The sequence below is a fragment of the Tenrec ecaudatus genome, chromosome 2 (genome assembly GCF_050624435.1).
Source record: "Tenrec ecaudatus isolate mTenEca1 chromosome 2, mTenEca1.hap1, whole genome shotgun sequence".
Lineage (NCBI taxonomy): Eukaryota > Metazoa > Chordata > Mammalia > Afrosoricida > Tenrecidae > Tenrec > Tenrec ecaudatus.
This window is the reverse complement of record NC_134531.1, coordinates 141,765,677-141,785,450: the sequence shown is the minus strand read 5'-3', so window position 1 is coordinate 141,785,450 and position 19,774 is coordinate 141,765,677. Positions and strand designations below refer to the sequence as shown.

At 45.5% G+C, this 19,774-nt stretch overlaps 1 protein-coding gene across 3 annotated transcripts in view; it reads right to left on the bottom strand.

Moving 5' to 3' along the window:
• SMAD5 (SMAD family member 5) overlaps nucleotides 1–7,592 on the bottom strand; it is a 44,988-nt gene extending 37,396 nt beyond the window's left edge. Inside the window, exons 1-2 of one of the 3 annotated variants that reach the window (XM_075541588.1) lie at nucleotides 7,447–7,583; nucleotides 6,311–6,527 (exon numbers count right to left, since the gene is read on the bottom strand). The gene's annotated coding sequence lies outside the window, so the exon portion shown is untranslated. Of the gene's footprint in view, nucleotides 1–6,310; nucleotides 6,528–7,006; nucleotides 7,127–7,446 lie in introns of those variants that run through there. The other 2 variants (XM_075541587.1, XM_075541591.1) reach the window with 2 other exon arrangements.
• Between the last annotated feature and the right edge of the window lie 12,182 nt (nucleotides 7,593–19,774).

Sequence of the window (19,774 nt, the reverse complement as noted above, 5' to 3'; positions counted from 1 at the left end):
TATAGGGTTGATATGAGTAGGGATTGACTCAACAATACCTAACAGCATAAAATAATTTTTTTAAAAAGCCAACTCACTGCCATTCAGTCAATGCTGACTCAAAGCGACTCTTTGGGACAGGGTAGAACTACCCTGTGAATTTTCTAGACTGTAACTCTACAAGAGTAGAAAGCCTGTCTTTCTCCCAAAGAGCAGTTGGTGGTTTCGAACTGATGGACCTTGCAGTTAGCAGCCCAAGGCATAACTGCTACAGCCTGAGGGCTTCCTACCATCAAAACATTCTACATAACATTTCAAAGCACTCTAACATGAAAGGGGAGGTGGTAAGTTGCAGAACAATACATAAATCTAATCCTATTAATACCAAGAACAGTATCTTAAAATTATTTCAAAATATCAATAGTATCAATGGGTAGTATAAGAGATTTTAGATTTGAGGGAACAGATTGCAAGGATCTACATGTAACCTCCTCCCTGGGGGACGGACAACAGGATAGGGGGTGAAGGGAGACAGCGGACAGGGCAAGACATGACAAAATAATAATTTATAAATTATCAAGGGCTCATGAGGGAGGGGGGAGCAGGGAAAGGGGAAAAAATGAGGACCTGATGCAAAGGGTTTAAGTGGAGAGCAAATGCTTTGAAACTGATGAGGGCAAAGAATGTACAGATGTGCTTTACACAATTGATGTATGTATGGATTGTGATAAGAGTTGTATGAGTCCCTAATAAAATGTTTTTAAAAAAAAGAGATTTTAGACAATTTTTATTTTTCTGTTAGGAATCTCTTTAACAAAACTGTTTAATAAACAACTCTATTCTAAACTACATTACAAAGGCTAGAAGATCTTTGTAAACGAATGCTTGAATCCAGGTCTTTCGTGGCTTTTCAGCAAGGTTGTAGCATCCATGTATCACAGGTTGTTAATGAGTCTTAATCCCAGCTTCCTAGACTATGTGTACAACATACAGAGTTTTTGTTGACATCTCAGTTGCTATTTCATCAAGTCCTGGGAGTTTTATTTTTCACCAAATACCTTCAGTGCTGTCTGGATGTCTTTTTTCAGTACCATCAGTTCTTAATCACCTGCTACCTCCTGAAATAACTAAATGTTGACCAATTCTTTTTGTTACAGTGATTCTGGGTATTCGGTTCCATCTTCTTTTGATGCTCCTGCATCATTCACCATTTTGCCCACAGAATCTTTCAATATTACAACTCGTGGCTTGAATTCTTCAGCTTGAAAAATGCCAAGCATTGTTCCCCCGTTTTGGTTTTCCAACTCCAGATCTTTGCACATTTCATTAGAAAACTTTATTTTGTCTTCTTGAGAAGCCCTTTGAGCCTTCGATTCAGCTTGTCATCATTTCTTCCACCAGCTTTAGATACTCTACATGTTCTATGCATAAAATCTACTCTTGCTATCAGGTGGGCAATGCATTTGGTTAGCAGGGGGTTAGCAGGTTGAGCCCCTCAGCTTCTCTGAGGGGCAAAAACAAGGCTGACTAGTCACAGGAAGCCTCAGGGTAGTCCTGTGAGCCCGCATGGACTCCATGGCTGTGAATTCAGGTTTTCCTTCTCAAGGCTGAACATGTACAGCTCATCCATCATTTGCAAAAAGATACTAGACATGGAATCAAAAAGCAAGTTTGCTTATAAACTCTCCTAGATTCAGACGTGCCATGTTTAGGGCGAATGCTTTCAAGGAAAGGGGCTACAACCACAAGGACATCAAAATCACTTTCATACAGAAATACTTAAAGCACCACTCTTGTCACTGTGACTCCCAATTTCCAAAGCCAACAAAAAAGCTTCAAAATCCTTCAGGAGCTCAGCTCCTGTTCCCTAACAATTCTCACAGCATAGTCTTGTCGATTCCCTTTCTGTGTCCACACAAGCCTCTCCTTTTTTATCTCGCACATCCAGACTTTTGCTTCCCAGTTTTTAATCATGCTTTAAACTTCACCTGCTCCTCTAAGTCCTCTAATTAAGCAGAGCCTGATCTAGATGTATCACTCACCTCCAGAGAGCCTACCAGATTCCCTACCCAGCTGCCAGATGTGTTTGAGGGTGCTTGCACAGGCTTGCAGGCACAGGGGCAGACCCGAGCTTGTCCGCTTGCAGTGCTTTCCTTCCCACTAGAAAATCAACCAGTGTGGGTATCAAAGCATTACTAGATAGCTCTCTCTGAAGCACAAGTGGCTAACCTGGGTACACAACATATATTACAATATTTTTGAAGATGTTCTCCAGATACTTCAAATACACCTCAGAATACAAGTCCCCTACTTAGAAGAAAAGGAAGCAAACAACCCAGAGTACCTTTTTCAGCTTCAGTCTAATCCAGCTGTACTCAACCTGTGGGTCGTTCGACACAGGGGTCATCTGACTCATAACAGTAGCAAAATTACAGTTATGAAGTAGCAACAAAAATAATTTTATGGTTAGGGTCACCACAACATGCGGCACTAGAGATATGGTTAGAAAGATATAAATGGGGAGAGGAAGGGAAGACAAAAACTGCCTCTGAAATATTTCTGCACAACTAGCATACAAAGCAGAACAACTAGATCTCTCAGGTTATACAGCCTACTAGATAGGATGCTTGGCAGATCCTAACACATCATGAAAACACAACTTGCCTTGAAAGCAGCAGCCACGTTCTGAGATCATACTTAAATATGAAACGCATAAGCCTCCTCCCAGGTCTCAAGCTGATATACTAAAAAATAGTGGCAGTTGTCCTTAAATTATTTTCAATAATAACAACAGTATATATAAATCATTAGAAAAATATTTTTAAAATCTCATCACCACTACACAGTTCCATATTCCACTAAACACCAATTTGTAAATATCCAATATACAACACTGGCAGAGATCAGTACACTGAAGGACTCAAGGGCAAAACTTGTTTACAAAATGTGCTTTCACACCCAGCTTCCAAAACTGAATTACGGTTATAATATTGCACACACACAGCTGTTTAAGAAAGAACTCTTTCTTCAAAAAGATTATCTCAACCAAGTTAGGATTCAGGAAAAGCAGTACAAAAAGTTACACAAACCACCCCACTCCTAGAATAGGGTCAAAACTTCCCCCACCTAAACGCTTAAGGCAAAAAATAAAAACCCTAGACTAGCTGATGACTTTGGAAAACCTAATAAGTTGGTAATTACTCTCATCTTTTCCAAGTGGTGAAATAATAAACATTTAGAATCTTAAAGTGATTTATGAGATTGGGAAATTAGCTAATTCTACAATAATCTTTATTTCAACAATTCTTCTAAAAGAAGTTTAAGTCTTCACCTTCCACTTAGTACACTCACCTCTCAGAGTCCTAGATAGTGGTAATGGGTGTGTGGCAGTAGCAATGAATTGGCTAATTCAGCACTGAAAATGTCAATTACTATGACCGTATATACTCGAGTACAAGTCACCCCAAATATAAGCCAAGACAACAAATTTTACCACAAAAACCGCATTTAAAATGTGCTGGAAAAACTCGGCTTCCAAGCAGAAAAACTAGGTGTAAAAAGCAAGGCGCAGCACCCTGGAGTCACTCATCTTGGGTGGAAAGTACCACTTTTCTTTGTAGTCCTACTTCCCAGACATCCTTTTACAGAATAGCCAGAGCAGTAGAGCAGCTAGATGTCCTTTATACATGGGATTCATCTGGGTCTCTCTGACTTTATGCATAAACTGGGAAGCCATAGCAAACAGAATATGTTTGGGGGGAAAATGTGTCCTCTTTGTATGAACGTATATACCCTAAAAAAGTAAAGGGTCTAAGGAAGAAGCGATAACCCAGGGTGCTAAAGGTAGCTATAGCCCAAAAGGTACTCAAATCAGCTCTGAAACTCACTCCAAATGTGTGCCATGTTGCCTAAGCCAACATACACAATAGGAAGAATAAACACTGATCTAAGTCATAAACAAAACAAAATGAACTAAATCTCAAGCCCCCCCCCCCCACACAAAGTTTTCTTAATTTTAAGACTCCACAAACTACTGGTAACATTAAAATGTACATAAAACATAATCAACAAATACAGTTATGTGTTAAACATATTTTAATTTCATTGTCATTTAAGTTACTACAAAATGAAAAGTGGTTTGCTATTATATTGTCTAGTCTCCAAATCACCAATAAGCGAGTTTATCTTTGATTTGACCAAATTACAAATGTTTTCAGGAGAGAGAGAAAATGCATTGCCTCTGTTTAAAGCAAAGGACAAAAAAGATCATCACTGCAAATCATAATGTTTGGGTTCGTGATGAAAACAGGAAACAGACAGGCTGCCCAGGTATAATTATGGTTGTAGTCCAATGTGCCTTCAGGTTCAGCCAAAAATTAAAAGCCAGTGAAGAGGGTAAGCAGAATTTGCTTGCCTCTACCTTGCTACAGAATGCCACTCTTAATAACACTCCCAGCAACATGTTACATAACCAATAGTAAACAACAGTCTGATTCAAACCTCATCAGTGGCAACATTCTGCCACTGTCTCCCACTGAAATTAATAGCTGACTTTGCCAGAGGGGGAAATAACACAACATATTATCTATCTACCCATTTCTATGGCGCCTACCAGAGTGAACCAGACAAGCAGATAATACCACTAAGTCTGCACAGGATCTCCAAAAACATCTTATCCTGTTTCTTTTTCTAGTTCCCAGTTCTCTTCCTCCTTTTAACTAGACTATCACATGCACTTAGAACATAAGAGAAAGTTGAAAGGATACATTCAACTTTTACTACCTGTTTCAGCTATCTGAATGAAATGGAAGCATAAGATGATTAATAAAAGCCAACCTCACTGTCAAGTGCATTGCAACTCATAGTGACCCTACAGTCCAGTGTAAACTGCTCCATAAGGTTTCTGGGGCAGCAAATCTTCACAGAGGGGCCTAGGTGGCACAACAGTTACTGACTAGGACCGACTAGGCTCTAACCACAAGATCAGAAGTTCAAAGTCACCAGTCACTCCGAGGGAGAAAGATAAGGCTTTCTATCTCCCTAAAGTGTTACAGCTTCACCCCATGAATTAGAATCAACTTAGTGATAATGGTTTGGACTTTTTAGTTTACTCATAATATATAAACTGCTGAGGGGCTATTCAATTAATTAAAGAATATTTAAATGACATGAAAACATTAGAAAGTTCTTTATGAATTAACTAATAGAATAGTTGTACAGATGTTTTAACCTCAACGGAAGTATTCTCATTTGTGGATACATATTTTCTATTTATTAAATATCAATTTTTGTCAAATGCTATCAAATTTCCTGATAAAATAAATAGTTTCTGTTTACCATGAAAAAAAAAAAGTTACAGCTTCAAAAACTCACAGGGACAGTTCTTACCGTTCTCACCCAAAGTGGCTGGTGGGCTCAATGCTTAACCAATTGTGCCACCAGGGCTCCTTACAGTGCTGCGTACATTATCTGTAATAATGATACAGTTAAGGCTAATGGGCAGAACTTTTGCAATAAGCAAAAACAGCAGCTACGTGAATAGGAAAAGCGCATCAACTAGTCAACTACGGGAGCTCAGATGCAGCGGAACAGAAAGAAGCATGTGGCACTCACAACGACAGGTGTTTTTTAAAAAATCCAAACATAATTTCCATCTACAACATATACGAAAGTTAAATTGTGTTCAACTGTCTCTTCTGAGCTGTTTCATATTTTTAAGATCTGGGGGTTACACTTAAGAGATAAGAAATAATTACCTAAGGGGAAGTAAAAGAAAACATTTATTACAAGCCTCAAAAAAATTCCTTACTTGCTGAATCTAGAACACACTAATTTTACGATATTCGGATCGATAAACATACAGCCGCCATCATCTGGCAAAGATCTTAAACTATTTGGAATGTTATCACAGCTCCTGGGACTAAGGTTTTCAATCTCTTGGCTTTCAAATTAAAATTTTAAACTAAACTTGCCCTTGGGTTCAGGTTCTCTAGGGCTCAACAACTTTAATACAAGACCGAGACCCTTCTCCATGTCGGAGAGCCTGAGCTTTAACCAATGCAGTCTTTGGTTGTGAGATAAGGACATTTGTGGCAGTGCTAGGCAACAGGCATGATGTGACAAATCCAACCAGACTTCAAAACTTTTTCCAAAGAAAGATAAGGTAAACAAGATATACTTAAGACCACACCCATTTAAACGCACAACCGGCCAGGAATGCGTCCCCCCCACCTCCACCGCCCCCCCTCGCTCCAGACCTCCAGCTGGTCAGGAAACAATGTCTCTACAATCGAGATAGAGATCTGGCCCGGGGTGTTCGGGCATTCCTCACCTCCAGGCCGGCCTACAGCGCCATTCTACAACGCGATCGAAAGCAGAATTGATCTATTTTTGCTAGCAAACGGGCAAACATCCAGTACGCCCGACGATCTTCACCCGGCTTTCTGCAACCCCAATCTGTTTTGGCAACTGAGCATGCTCCGACTTAAGACGGGCGCCACAAGGGAGGTTTCAAAGCTTAGGCTCCAAACTCCACGTAATGACAGCAGCTGAAAGGGAAGAGGGGGAGGGGGTGCCGTGGATATGAAGTGGAGTCCTGACATTTAAAACGAAAGCCCCTGAAACTGGTGGAGGAAATCTCTCTCTCTCTCTCTCTCTCTCTCTCTCTCTCTCTCTCTCTCTCTCTCTCTCTCTCTCTCTCTCTCTCTCTCTCTCTCACACACACACACACACACACACACACACACACACAGCGCCTTAGCGTTCTTGCAGCGATGCTTCAGAAGTTTCCACGAAGTTATAGAAATCTCTGCCACGGTGGAAACCGAAAAGGCAAAGCCGCAGAAGCCAGGTCTAGCGACCAGTGGCGGGCGGCAGCTCGTCACAGCCGCCCAGAGTGTAATTCCCAGCGATAAGCGCGGATCCTTATCAGGGAAACACAAAGCGACGGCGGCACGGATTCACCCAGCCATTGGACAGCTTTGCAGTGTTGCACACCTCGCTGCGGGGCCGAACAAGACAATCCTACCAGGGGTGTGGACTCAGGGTGGTGCTTCGATGAGGTAGGAGGACGAACCGCACCTCTGGGACAACAGCGGGGCCGGGGTTGGGGCGGGCGTCCCCTGGAGGCCGTCCCAAAGGCTTCCCTCCACGGGCGGCCGGGCGGGCGGCAGCGGCGGGGTTGGGACCAGAGCCAATCTCCGCCCCACCGCGGGACATCCTCGGCTGCAAGGAAGGCCCCAGCAACAGGTCCGGCCCCGCCATCCCCGCCCGCCGGGACCCCCGCAGGCCTACGCTCGGCCTACCCCCCTCGCCTCTCGGGCCCCGGGTCGTTTCCGATCCGCCCACAGCCCGAAGACCCCGCCTCGGTTCGCGTCTGAGGCCTGAGGCCTGAAGGCGAGCTGTGTCCGGGGAAGGCCTGCAGTCCCTGGCCCCGCAAGCCCACCCTGGGGCCCCTCGGTCACTCACAAGTCGCCTGGGCGCGCTCTCCCGGCGCCGGCGCCGCGCTTCCCCTCCGTGCAACTTTATTAGCAGCTCGGCCGCGGGACACGCGCACGGCGCCCGCTCGCCCAGGACCCGGATGAGGGGGGGGGGGGAGAGCGCCGGCGTCTGCGCATGCGCGCAACAGACGAAGTGACCGCTTCGCGACGCAGTGAAGATCCGCCTTCCTGAGGGGCCCGAGGAAGCCTCCGCGCTTGGCACCGTGCCTTCCTCCCGGCTTCCGGTCAGCCACAGCCTTCCTGCGTCCGTTGCCGGGCCAAGTGGTGAAAGCCGGCTAGTGTCCGCCACCATAGCCACGACTAGCCTCCTCTTAACCGAATGCACGCTGATTTACTATACTAAAGCGAAATAACTGTCCTTGATATGGACCATGGGGGATGTTTTCCGTCGTATAGAAAGTATCCATAAAGGCGTCTTCGGATGAGACGCCCTGTTTTTACTAATTTGTAACATCTCTGAATGGAGGGAGTCTTCTTTCGCTGTAAAACTAGCTTGTTTTAAACAAGGCCCTCCCAGAGAATCTTGGAACCCAGACTATTCCCGGGCCCCTGGGAGGTCTATGAAAATAATAGCGGGAACCCCAGTGGAGGGCGGCGCCTGCGCGGTGGGCTCAGTGCCGCTGTTGAACCGCATCCCTAGGGGAAGGGATGCCCACAGGAGCTCAGCAGGTGGGGCCTTCAGGTGCAGTGGCCAATCGTAGACCAGCACCGCTAATATCCTTCTTAAGGAAAGAGCCTGTTTCCCTGCTAACTAGAGGCCCTTCTCGGTGCTTTTCCCCTCAAAATTACCCAAACTGCCCCAGAAGATGATAGTGATTCATGAAAGGCGACACGTTTGGATGGTAGGGCAAGTGGTGAAGTGCTAGGACACTGACCCAAACAAAAGATCTGGGATTCGAACCCACAAACCAACCTGCAAGGACAGATAGGGCAGTTCTACTCTGTCTTATAGGGTCTCTGAGTCATAACTCCAGTATCAACGGGCTTGGTTAAGGATATGCGAAGGATGTAGCCTTAATGGTACCATATATAAGCGCTCAGGGACTAACCAAAAGGTTGGAGGTTCAAATCCAGCAGCCTCTCTGGAGGAAAAAGATGTGGCAGTCAGCTTCTATAAAAATAAGCTGTAAAAATAAGTGGTGTTGCTTGGGCAGGGTAGGGGTGCAGACTACCTCGGGTGACTATCAGAGCAAGTAACACCAAGACAAGTGTAAGATTTTCATGCAGTGTTCAGCAGCACGTTATGGTCTTTCATAAAAATATCCCTGGAGTTAAAAAAAGATGTCTCTCCTAAGCCCAGCTAGTTGTCATCCCTAAGTACAACACAACTGTTGCTATGTTTGAGCCTACTGTGTTAGTTAGGTTTGGGGTACACTCAACTGGGCAGAATCCTCAGTAGTTTGGATGTAACATAATGTAAACAACTTAAGGCTTCCCTGGGCACCAAAAGAACCTCTTATTCAGGTTGTGGGCTGATGATGTTTCCTTGGGGATATAGCCTATTTCATATGTATAAAGAGATGCTTTGGATCGCTGGCCTCTCCCTCTCATTTCTGGTACAGAGCCTGTTTCTGTCAAATCTACCTCCAACTCTTTGGACTTGAGCTAGCAGCCTACCATATTGCCCTGCTGACCCTAGGAGCCATCAGAGCCTAACATCTGATCTGCTAATCTACCTCTGCCTCTCCCATCTAGGAGCTCCCTGCCTTATTCTGTTTCCTTCTCCTGCCTCCTGGTTCATCTCCCTGCTTCCTGGCTCCCCAGGCCCTGCAGCTTTGTGAATTGCATCCAATACATGGGTTTAAGTTTAGCATCTGATCCATGGGCTTAAAAGAGATTCAGTTGGTCTGCTCTGCAGCTGTGTATGTGCGCTGCTCTCTTGAAATTAAGTCCTTTCCTATATACATCTCTAAGCGTCACTGGTTTTGCTTCTCTGGAGAACCCAGGCCAACATACCATTGTTGCAACCACTGAGTCAAACCATCTTGTTGAAAATATTCCTCTTTTCCCCTGATCCTCTTTTTTTTCTTTTAACTAATATGGTATCCTTCTCCGGGGACTGATTTCTCCTAACAACATGCCCAAAGTATATGAGCAAAGATTCGCCAACATTCTGGCTGTACTTCTTCCAGGATGACTTTGTTTGTTCTTCTGGCACTCCATAGTTTAAGCAATGTTCTTCACAAATAAGCACCTCTTACATGTATCAGTATACCTGCCTTTGTTGTTAGGCACTGCCTGGTCCTGTATCATTGCATCTGAGCCAATTGTTGCAGCCACTGTGTCAATCCATCTCATTCAGGGCCTTCCTCTTCCCCCCTGACCCACTACTTTACCAAGTATGATGTCCTTTGCCAGGAACTGGTCTCTCATGATAGGATAGATATCTTCCTTCTAAGGAAATTCTGGCCATCTTTCCTCCGAGACTGATTTGTTTTCTGGCAGTCCAGGGTACTTTCAATATTCTTGGTCAACATCACAATCCAAAGACATCGGTTCTTTCACTGCCTTCCTTCTTCATTGTCTGGTTTTCCCATGCGTATGAGGCCCCTGAAAATACCATGACTTGGATCAGGGGCATCTCAGCCCTTAAAATGCTATTTTTGTTCTTTAATACTTTAATGCAGATTTGCCCCATGCAGTGCATCTACAAGGCTAAAATTCTATGCTAACTTACTTTTTGAAACTTCTAATGAGCTCTCATCAAAACTGCCGTTATTACCCAAGGACAATGATGCTTCAAACCATGTCATTTCATCTGCACACACTTGGAGCATGCCCTGCTGCCTTCATGGCTGCCAGCATTTTTATATTCACTGATTTTTTCAAATGTGATGCTATTTTAGCTACAATATTGTGGTAAAGTTCATATTTGTGAATCTATAACAATAGTTTGAGACTAAATTAGAAAGAGAGAACTCAAAAAGGCTTCTATGCAGTTACTAATAATGTCATCATAATGTGCTATAATGTGATGTAGAAAAATCTCTCAAAACAGTTGTTAGTATTTATAAAAGCTGAGAAACTATGCATTTAACCAATCTACAACTGAACATATCACATATGCTATGATGCTCTATACTGATGATAAGCATTACTTGGGAGGTTCCGCGGGGTCTTCGGGGATGAGGTCCCTGGGGGAGACAGTGGCACCATAAATCGCCATAATGGGTGACCCAAGGCCTAGTGAGGCCACTGAGGAGCACAGCCTTGGGAACCCCGTGGGGCAGTTGAACTCTGTCCTCTGGGGTTGCTACTTCCCAAAGATGGATTACCCAATAACCAAGGCTTTCTTTTACTTACCTCTTAATCTGTGAGGAACCAGTCACATTTTTGTTTCCACATAGAAGATTCTGCTTTCAGGTATGGTTGGCATCTGTCTCTCTCCCAAACCCACAACACTCTCCTAAAGAATCAAGGTCTCTTTTTTCAAATGAATAATTCTTGACAGGGAGGGAGTAGCCAATAACCAAGGTAAGCAGCAGCTTACTTGTGCTTTTGACTAATCTGTATTAACAGTTTCATATCAACTCAATGAAAGAAAAATGGTGAATCTGTTCACTGTGCCCACTCTTCCCTGGCTGCCACTGTTAAGTTCTAACAACCCGGCCATTGTGTCACATTGGGGGTCCTGGGTGCTAATGTGTCCCCAAACCCCACGTCACCAGTCCATGCATAGGAAATGCTACATTTTCTCTTTGCTTATGAGGAATTTCTTTGACCATCTCATTTCATTCTTTATTTTCCCCCTTGACTATTTCTCAGAGGGGCTTGGTTGAATGTGCATGTGGGAACCCAAGATAAAAAGGACAGAGTTAATCAGATGTCTTTGTTCCCTATTGTTCTGTTCAATTCCAAGTGATAGCAAGCCTCTGGGATGAGGAGCAAGGCAAGCATGGGCTTACTTGTGCCTACATAGAAATCAGTACACCTACACTTCACTTATCCACTACATGGCACATTTACTGACAACTTTGCAAATACCCCTGTCCCCCCCCCAGCCCCGTCCCCCAGAAATTAGCACCACTGGGTGGAGCTTTCATAGGATAAATTTTTCCCTGCTAGGCAAGCATCAAGCAACTTGCTCTGAGTTAGGCACACAGTAGCATCGTCTGGGAAGGTTTTCTCTGGTCATGGTGAATTTTTCATAAAAGAAGTTTTGTTCAAACCTCTGTTTTTTGTGATGACCAATTTAAGAGAACAGAGTGCAGCTGTGAAGTTTTGTTTCCTGTTCGGGGAAAAATGCTGCAGAAACTGTTGTAATGTTGAACACAGCTTACAAGGACAACACTATGGGAAAAACGCAAGTGTATGAGTGGTTTTCTCATTTCAAAAAAGGTGAAATGTCGATTGATGACAAACCTCGTTTTGGATGATGTCAACTTCATTAACAGACAAAAATGTTGACTTGTGGTGCATTTGAGTTTGTTTAACCATGTCAGACTATTAATCAAGCTTTCTATTTAGAGGTTCTAAAAAGATTGCATAACAGTGTACAACAGAAAAGGCCTGATTTGTGGAAGACTGGGGACTGGTTTTGCCACCACGCCAATGCACCTGCTCATGCAGCCATCTCAGTAAGCTATTTTTTGGCAAAAAAGAAAAAAACCAAAAACAGCATGTTTCTCTTGCCCCACCCACCTGCCTCACCTGACCTGGCTCCTTGTGACTTCTTTGTGTGTTTCTGTGTGAATGAAGAGGGACATGAAAGGACAGCAATTTGAAGACAGAGAAGAGGTGAAGAAAAAAATGAGGGAGGTGCTGTCAGTCATCCAAACAAATGAGTTTGAAAAATGTTTCCAAGAATGGAATTGCAGATTTGACAAAATTAGTAAGTGTAATGAAGAGTACTTTGAAGGTGATAAGGTTGTTTTGTTTAAAAATGTAAATACATAGCTTTGAAAAAATTCTAGTTTTGGGGGGTACCCCCCATATTCTCCAGTAATGCCTACCATGGGCCGAGCTATACACAGCACTGAGTCGGGACCTGAAGCATCCTTGAAAGACACACCAGATGTTCTTGTTTCTGTCTCCTGATAGGCACAGCTCCCTTCCACACCACCTATGGGAGCCAAGAGTGCTGTTCGTGATGGTGGCGGTGGTCAGGTATTGTTTGGGGACTCCACTCATGCTCCATGTACCCTAGATGTGCCATTCTGTGTGGTCCCCTTCCCTCCCCCTCGCCCTCGCTGCCCTCACACCTTTGAGCCTTTCCTTTTCGCCCTTCACCCATGGTAATCTTCCACGGTCCTGCCTGCCGTCAGTCACCCTAATCCCTGTGGCGGAACCCAGATGTCAAGGGCAAGCAGGAGAAGGTATCCTTGCATGGCCCACTCACGGTTGGGACCTTGGTAGGTCATTTCAGATGCTCAGGTACTGCTTCCTTCCTTGGTGGGACCTGATCATCAGAGCTTCTGCCTGGGAATTTTTTCAAAGTTGCCCATAGATGTGCAGTATCTGATAATGGGATAGTTGATAACTGAGGAGTCCAGATTTGTAAGTAAGCGCAAGTAAGCCCCTGTTTACCTTGCTTGTTGGGTAATCTACCCTAGGGCTCACTTGGACTTGGACTTGACACTGTGGCACACACTGTAGGCAGGAAAGACATTGCATGTACTCAACCCTCGGGATTGGTGGGCTCCCACAGACGGAGGCAACCAACCGTCTATGGGAAATATTCAAGGGGGAAATAAAAGGCAAATAATAGAGCCATCGTGCAAAGGCTAAGAGGAAGTGCAAAGAGCCATTTAGATGATATTAAGTATTACAAGTAATCTAGAGATTATCAAAGAGGGTATGCATTTTATTATCCGGGGATAGGGTGGGAGTGGAGGTTGTCCTGGAATCCATTCCCAGAGGTTACTGAGGGATGATTGCAGTTTTGTTTTACCTTTAAAGTTTTCTGACAGTCCACTGTAAAACCACCATCCCCCGCCATCAAGTCAACTGCAGCTCACAGCCACCCTCTGTGGCGGAGTAGAACGGCTCCCTGGGCTTGTCCCTCCAAGGGAGACGACGGTTTCTTTCTCCCCAGGAGGTTGATGGGTTTTCACCCGTGCCCGCCAGTGCCACCTAGGTTCCATATCTTGTACTCTGGGTCTCCTTTTAAAGAAATTAATCTAGGAACTCTGGCAGCTTGGTGGTAACTCACTGAGCTGCTAACGAAAAAGGTCAGCCGATTGAAACCACCAGCTGCTCCACAGGGGAAAGACGGCAGTTTCCACTCTAGACAGTTTCCGTCTCAGAAATTCACAAGGGCAATTGGAGCCTGTCCCATAGGGTCGCTAAGAAGTTTGGTGTTTTCTGAAGTAACCATCTAAATTGGAGCTATACTCAAATCTTTTCCTTGCTACCCCAGTCCCATGCATCAGGGACCACTCCTAGCGCTGCCTTCCAAGTTCCTCCCACATCTGAGCAGCTCCCATCATTCTATTTGCAGCCTCCACAAGCTGAACCAGAATCAACCCCACCTACAAAGCAGTTGGGGCAGCCGCTAATTTGCTCAGGGCTCTGGGAGTTTGTTTCCGCAGAGAAGAGGACTCACCCTGGAAGTGGCACCACTGTCTGTGTCAAAGGGTTTTCATCGCAAAGGCGGGCCAGGGAGCGCTGTGCGCAGGGCTGCGGTGGGAAGGGGGGTGCCTTCCCCAGTCAAAGCGGCAGTTGCTGCTCCTCTGCAGCCATCACGGGAATGGGCCAACCAGGGCAGAGCTTCTGATTTTGTCAAGCCAAGCTAGACATCTACATTTTTTTTTTTTTTTGCAAAATTCCTCTTATGTTTAGCAATTATTTTTTTCCTTCATTCCATGCCATTTTCTTTTTCATAATGTAGAGGGCAGCACGGTGTAAGCCAAATAAAACAAACCCAGGGTCCCTATTTAGCCTGCTGGCCATCAGTTGGCAACCTCCGGTCTGCATCTTAAATTCCTTTACTACATCATAAACGTCATGAGGGTAAAATCCATATACTTTAACTCTTTGTCACACGCACTGGTTATCTGTTGTTCATTCAGAAGTCTCCGGCTACTGGAAGCACATACTTCTGGAGGCTGCCTGGGTTCACAGGTCCCAGGGGGGCCCATACTCCTCCTTGGAAGTTTTTCCAGACCCGGTGTTTGCAGAATGCTTTGTTGAGTACTAGAGGATGTAGGCATTTGGTGTAAATGTTTCCTACAGGAGAGCCGCCCCTCTCCTCCAACAGTCAGTAAAACCCTTCCCCAAATAAAAGCAGACTGTCTTCTCATCGCTGCAAATAAGTTAAGGAAGCAAATTGGTGATGATAGCATTCCTTTTAATAATCACATGCATGATCCTTTTTAAACGTTCAAGTACAATGTCACACTTATCATCTTAAACACACGTCTTGAACTTGGTGTGTGCACAATGTTCAAAGCAACCAGACTCCCACACCTCCTAGTTGGGCTGAGTGTAGGCCTGAAGGAGAAGGACATGATATAACATGGTCGGGGAAGCCAAGTCATTAGCAACGAAGGCCTTTCAAAGGACTGAGAAATGACCCTGACAGCAAAGGGTATAGAAAATCAAAGGCTTTGCAGTATGTCTTCCTCGGTCGAAAAGATGGTGAAAGAGCAAGTGAACTGGCCTGCCAGAGCCATGGAAATGACTTAAGGAAGTCCCTATTTGGGATAATCAAACAGAATCTAAGCCCAAACAAAGCACAGAGTAGTCTGAACAGAACAGGCAGTGGAATGGCAAACTGGTCAAACTGATTTCTCAGGTTAGTGTTCACAAAACAAAGATTTAAAACTCTTAAAAAAAAAAAGTAGTTTCCTCGTCTTTGACTTGTCTTGTGATCCATTTTGGGGTAATCTGAACTATTGGTTTAAGTGGTTCTTAACCATTTCAATCTCCATAACTGGAAAGGCAGTGTTATTACTCAAGGTAGTGGAAAGCTACCTAAAATGTTGTTAAATACACTGTAGCTCTCTAGATAAAAGTTGTTTTTTTTCTCATTCAGCTGTGGTACAAAGTTGGCAAAACCCTAATATAAGTCTAAAACACCTTTTCTTTAATTGGTTTGATGTTTTGTCCCAATACTTGTTTATATTTAGTATAGAGAACCAGTCGAAGTGTGTACGCCATAACCTACTCCCCCTTTTGAATTTCTCAGTTCCCAGAAGGAGGCACTTTTTAGGAACGTTGAGATCGTGTATAGAATGTGGAGAATTGGAAGACTTAACTAAGTCTTACCACATTTGTAGTCCCTGGGTGCTGCGATTGGCTAACCTTTGGACAGCCCATCAAAAGCTTTGCTGAACCACCCAGAGGCAGCTCCAGAAAGGCTTCAAGATCCCCAGTGTTTCCTAGCACAGGCGGTACCACCCCCTAGGGGGGTCACTGGCACAATCCAGGGAGGCTGCAAAAGCAGATACCTATACTTTATCCTCAATTGTGGGCTGGCGTTCAAAAACTTGTCCTTGCCCAGGGGGCACAGAGTATCATTTTTCTCTTGAAAAGGCGGCAGGAGGCCAAGTAAACTTTGGAGCCTGTGCCTAAGAGAGCAGCACTTTGAGAACCTATGGAGAGCAGCGTCTATCAACTGCTCGCACGAGGTCATGCTTAGCGGGACACTGAAGGCAGCTAATTTGGATTTCCCCCATATGTTTAAGTGTGATTTTTTTAATATAGGGCTATTAAGGAAAATTGTTTTCTATCGAATATCTTTAAGAAATATCTCAATGTTTATACTTTGATGTAGCTTCCAAGATTCTCCCTCAATAACTGGTGCACACCCAATAGGATTGGAAGAATGAGGGTGTCTGGAGAATCCACCCGGCCTAGAAGTATCAGTAAATGACATCACCGAGACACATGAAGGATCCTGGGAGCTTCCTCAAGGGCTTTTTACTTCCTCAGATGGTCGTGGCAGGTGGACGCCAGAGGGGAATATGCCTACAGGTGTGGGGCTCCTCCAGACATCCTTGGAAACAATAAGGTTGCCTTTCCAAGTCCTGATAATTATGTGTACACTCTTCAATTCCCGGACCACCCCTTCCCCCAGTCCACAATGTTGGAAACAACTCAGGAACTGCACCTCAAGAGTTCCAAGGAGAATCAGCTTCCACAGAAATGATGTACAAAAGACACACCCCATCATTGAGGAAAAGAGAGCGAGCCCCAAAACCCATGTCACCATTTTCAAAATAGCCTTTGTGCCAGTCTCTCACACAATGAGTCAAGGTTATAGGCCAGCCAGAGAACATGCTAAAGTGATTTTATCCAATATCTGAAAGGACTTTTTTTCTTCCCCCCAGTAAAACTTGAGTGTTCTAGTAGGAAATGCTTCCTTAATAGGACACAGACCCTTTATTTGCACAACTCAGAAGTTGAGCTTCTTATTGTGCTAAAAGAGAAAGATAGAAATAAAGACAGAAAGAAGGAAAAGTAATAGCATGACAGCTGCCTCCCCAGAAGCACAGGTTTCTGGAGGCCACAGACTGTGAGGCTCCAACAGTGGCCGTCAGAGGATCTGCGAGCCCCTTGCAATGACTCCGCATGTTGTGTGCACACTGACATACCAGTTCCCCTTGCAATGACTCCTCATGTTGTGTGCATACTCACATACCAGTTCTCTGAAGAGGGAGCTCACCACTTTCATCAGACCCTCAAAAGGCTTCCTGACCTCCAAATGCTTGCAGATGCTTAGAGCGAGGGGTTTTTAGGCGCGGTGCAAGTTCAATGTGCCTGTTGGACGCTGTCTGTCTTCTCTCTTTCCGAGCAGTGTAATTAGGAGCCTCGTCCCTGGGGAAGGCTGCTTGATGGAGAGGGGAGGAAGTTGGCTGGGCTGTCTCCAGCCATCTGCTACATGAAAGAAGGCCTCCCGTGGCTGGTATCCAAAACATGAAATTAAAAGGGCTGCTTGCACCCAGAGTCGTAAAACAAAAGAGGCTTTCTAAAGCAGGGCTGGGAGGGAACACTCATTTCTCCCTGCCCCAAACAGCATCTGTTCCTCCCAATGGCAAGCACACCCCAACTTAACTCAGCTGACCTCTGCAGCTCTACCTGCTCCGTCTTCATCTCCAGAGACATCAGCTCAGAGGAGCCGAGCCACGTGTGCAGCCCATTGCAAACCGCCCCCCCCCCCCCCCCCCCCCGCCCACGGCAAGTGACAAATCGGGAAGTGTTGTGGAATGGAGAAATGCGGAGGGAGACAAAAGAAGCGCATCCAGACTTTCGTGGGAATACCCAGCCTGGGCATCACATTTGAGCCATGGGAGTTTCGAAGTCAGACTTCCTGGAATTTGAACACTGACTCTCTCTTAGTACCTGTGTGACCGTGAGCAAGTTTAAAAAACAAACTGTGCCTCAGTTTCCTCGTCTGTGAAATGGAGAGCCCAATAGATGGACGGTTCCAAGTACTGCTTCAACGGTGCTGACGAGTCAGAACCAGCTCGATGGATCGCCGTGAGGTTGGTTCAGCTTCGGAGCAACAAGCAATCATTTGTCTTAGCACAGTTTGTTGTTGTGTTCCGGTGCCATGGAGTCGACGCCGACTCATAGCGACCCTGTGTGTGACAAAACAGAACCACGCATCACCTGGTCCCGCGCCGTCCTCACAATTGTGCTGAGTTTGAGCCCATTGGTGCAGCCTCTAGGTCAATCCATCCCATGGAGGACCTTCCTCTTTTTCGCTGCCGCTCCACTTTGCCAAGTAGGAGGCCCTTCTGCAGGGACTGGTCTCTCCTGATAACATGCCGCAAAGTCAGGGCCCTTTCCCTAGCGCCCAGGTTCTCCCTCCAGTCTCAGCGTCTCTGGAGGTCTTCTCTGTGTGCCTTGTAGGTCTCTTCATGTGGCAGCATTCCCTCCACCCCACCCCATTCACACCCACCTACTTCTGCCCACACCGGCTCTCTTTATAGCCTCAAAAGCAGTCCCATTGTAGACACATCTTCACTGACTGGCTTGATGATAATGCAGCGAAAATGCTATTCCCAAATGGGGGTCCCAAATGGGGGTCCCATCCATAGACCTGCCTTCAGATGGACAGTGCATACTCTAGGGAGACGCAATTCAACCCGCAACACGGTAGTACCACTTTAATACCCATACAGTTGCCGTGAGGATTGAAAGAGTAGACTCGCAAGGCTCGGCAAGGAAGGAAGGAAGGCACATAGGAAGCGCTATACAAACGTTTGTTTGCAAAACCTGTCCTTTCCCCTGCCACACCAGCAGGTTCTCAAGGACATTTAGCCGGAGTGTTTGTTACAGAAAATGTGTATTCATTGGACCACCCAGCAGGACCTCAGCTCTTCTTACTTGAATAGAGGATGTCGACTCCCAAGCCTCTGGTGTCTCCTGCTTCAGACAGTCCCCAACTTTGTTTCCAGATCAGGTTTTGCTAAAGAACAACAGCAGCAGAAGCAGTCTGTTTCAACTCATGGCATCACCACATCAAGATGTGCATAGAGCAGCGCTGGTCCCAACGTACAGCCTACAGCCTAGCTCAACAGCTGCTCAAACGGATCCCGAGACCAATGGATGAGAAACGTGAATGTTTGTTGTTCCATACCACTAAGCTCCTGGGGGTGGTCCTGTGCCGCAGTAGCCAGCTAGGACATTCTTCATTGCCGCTATCGCTCACCCTCGTTTGTTTATTCCTTTATTAATCCCGTAAGTCAATAATGTGACAAGTGGAAATCTAGCATGTATCCAGTTGCTTGGGGTACCAGGGATAAGACATTCAACCAAAGCCCCACTCTTAACAGAGTAAACAGGCCATTTAAAGCAAAGACGACACAGCAGGTGGCTGATGACAAACACCTGAAAGGTTGCTATGAGTTGGCACGCAACAACAGAGAAATGAAATCAGCAAGCAGAATGGCTGAGGGGCTGTGGGTGCCAGGAGTGGTGCAGGGACTTTTGCAGAGTGCTGCCGGTGTTTAGTGGCCGCGGCCTCTCTGCGGGTTGTCCTCGAACTTCCAACTCACCATCAAACCTTACCAATCCCACCTTCAAATCCTTTCTTAAAGCTCTCCACGTAATTTCTGATATCTAGAGGTAGTCCACAAAGAAATGAGACCCTCACAGCTGGACCAACCAATACGCAGCATCATGATAAATGGAGAAAATACTCAAACGGTCAAGGGCTTCATATGACCAGGATTCGCAACCAAACCCTGAGGAAACGGGAGGGGCCATGTGGGGCCTCCTCTGGCTACACAAGGGAGAGGCAGAATCCAACCCCACACCACAAGGCCGGTCAGACATGCCTGCCCCCTCCACCTTCCTTTAGTCTAGTCTGACACCCATCATCCTTCCCATGACTCTCTACTTCTCTG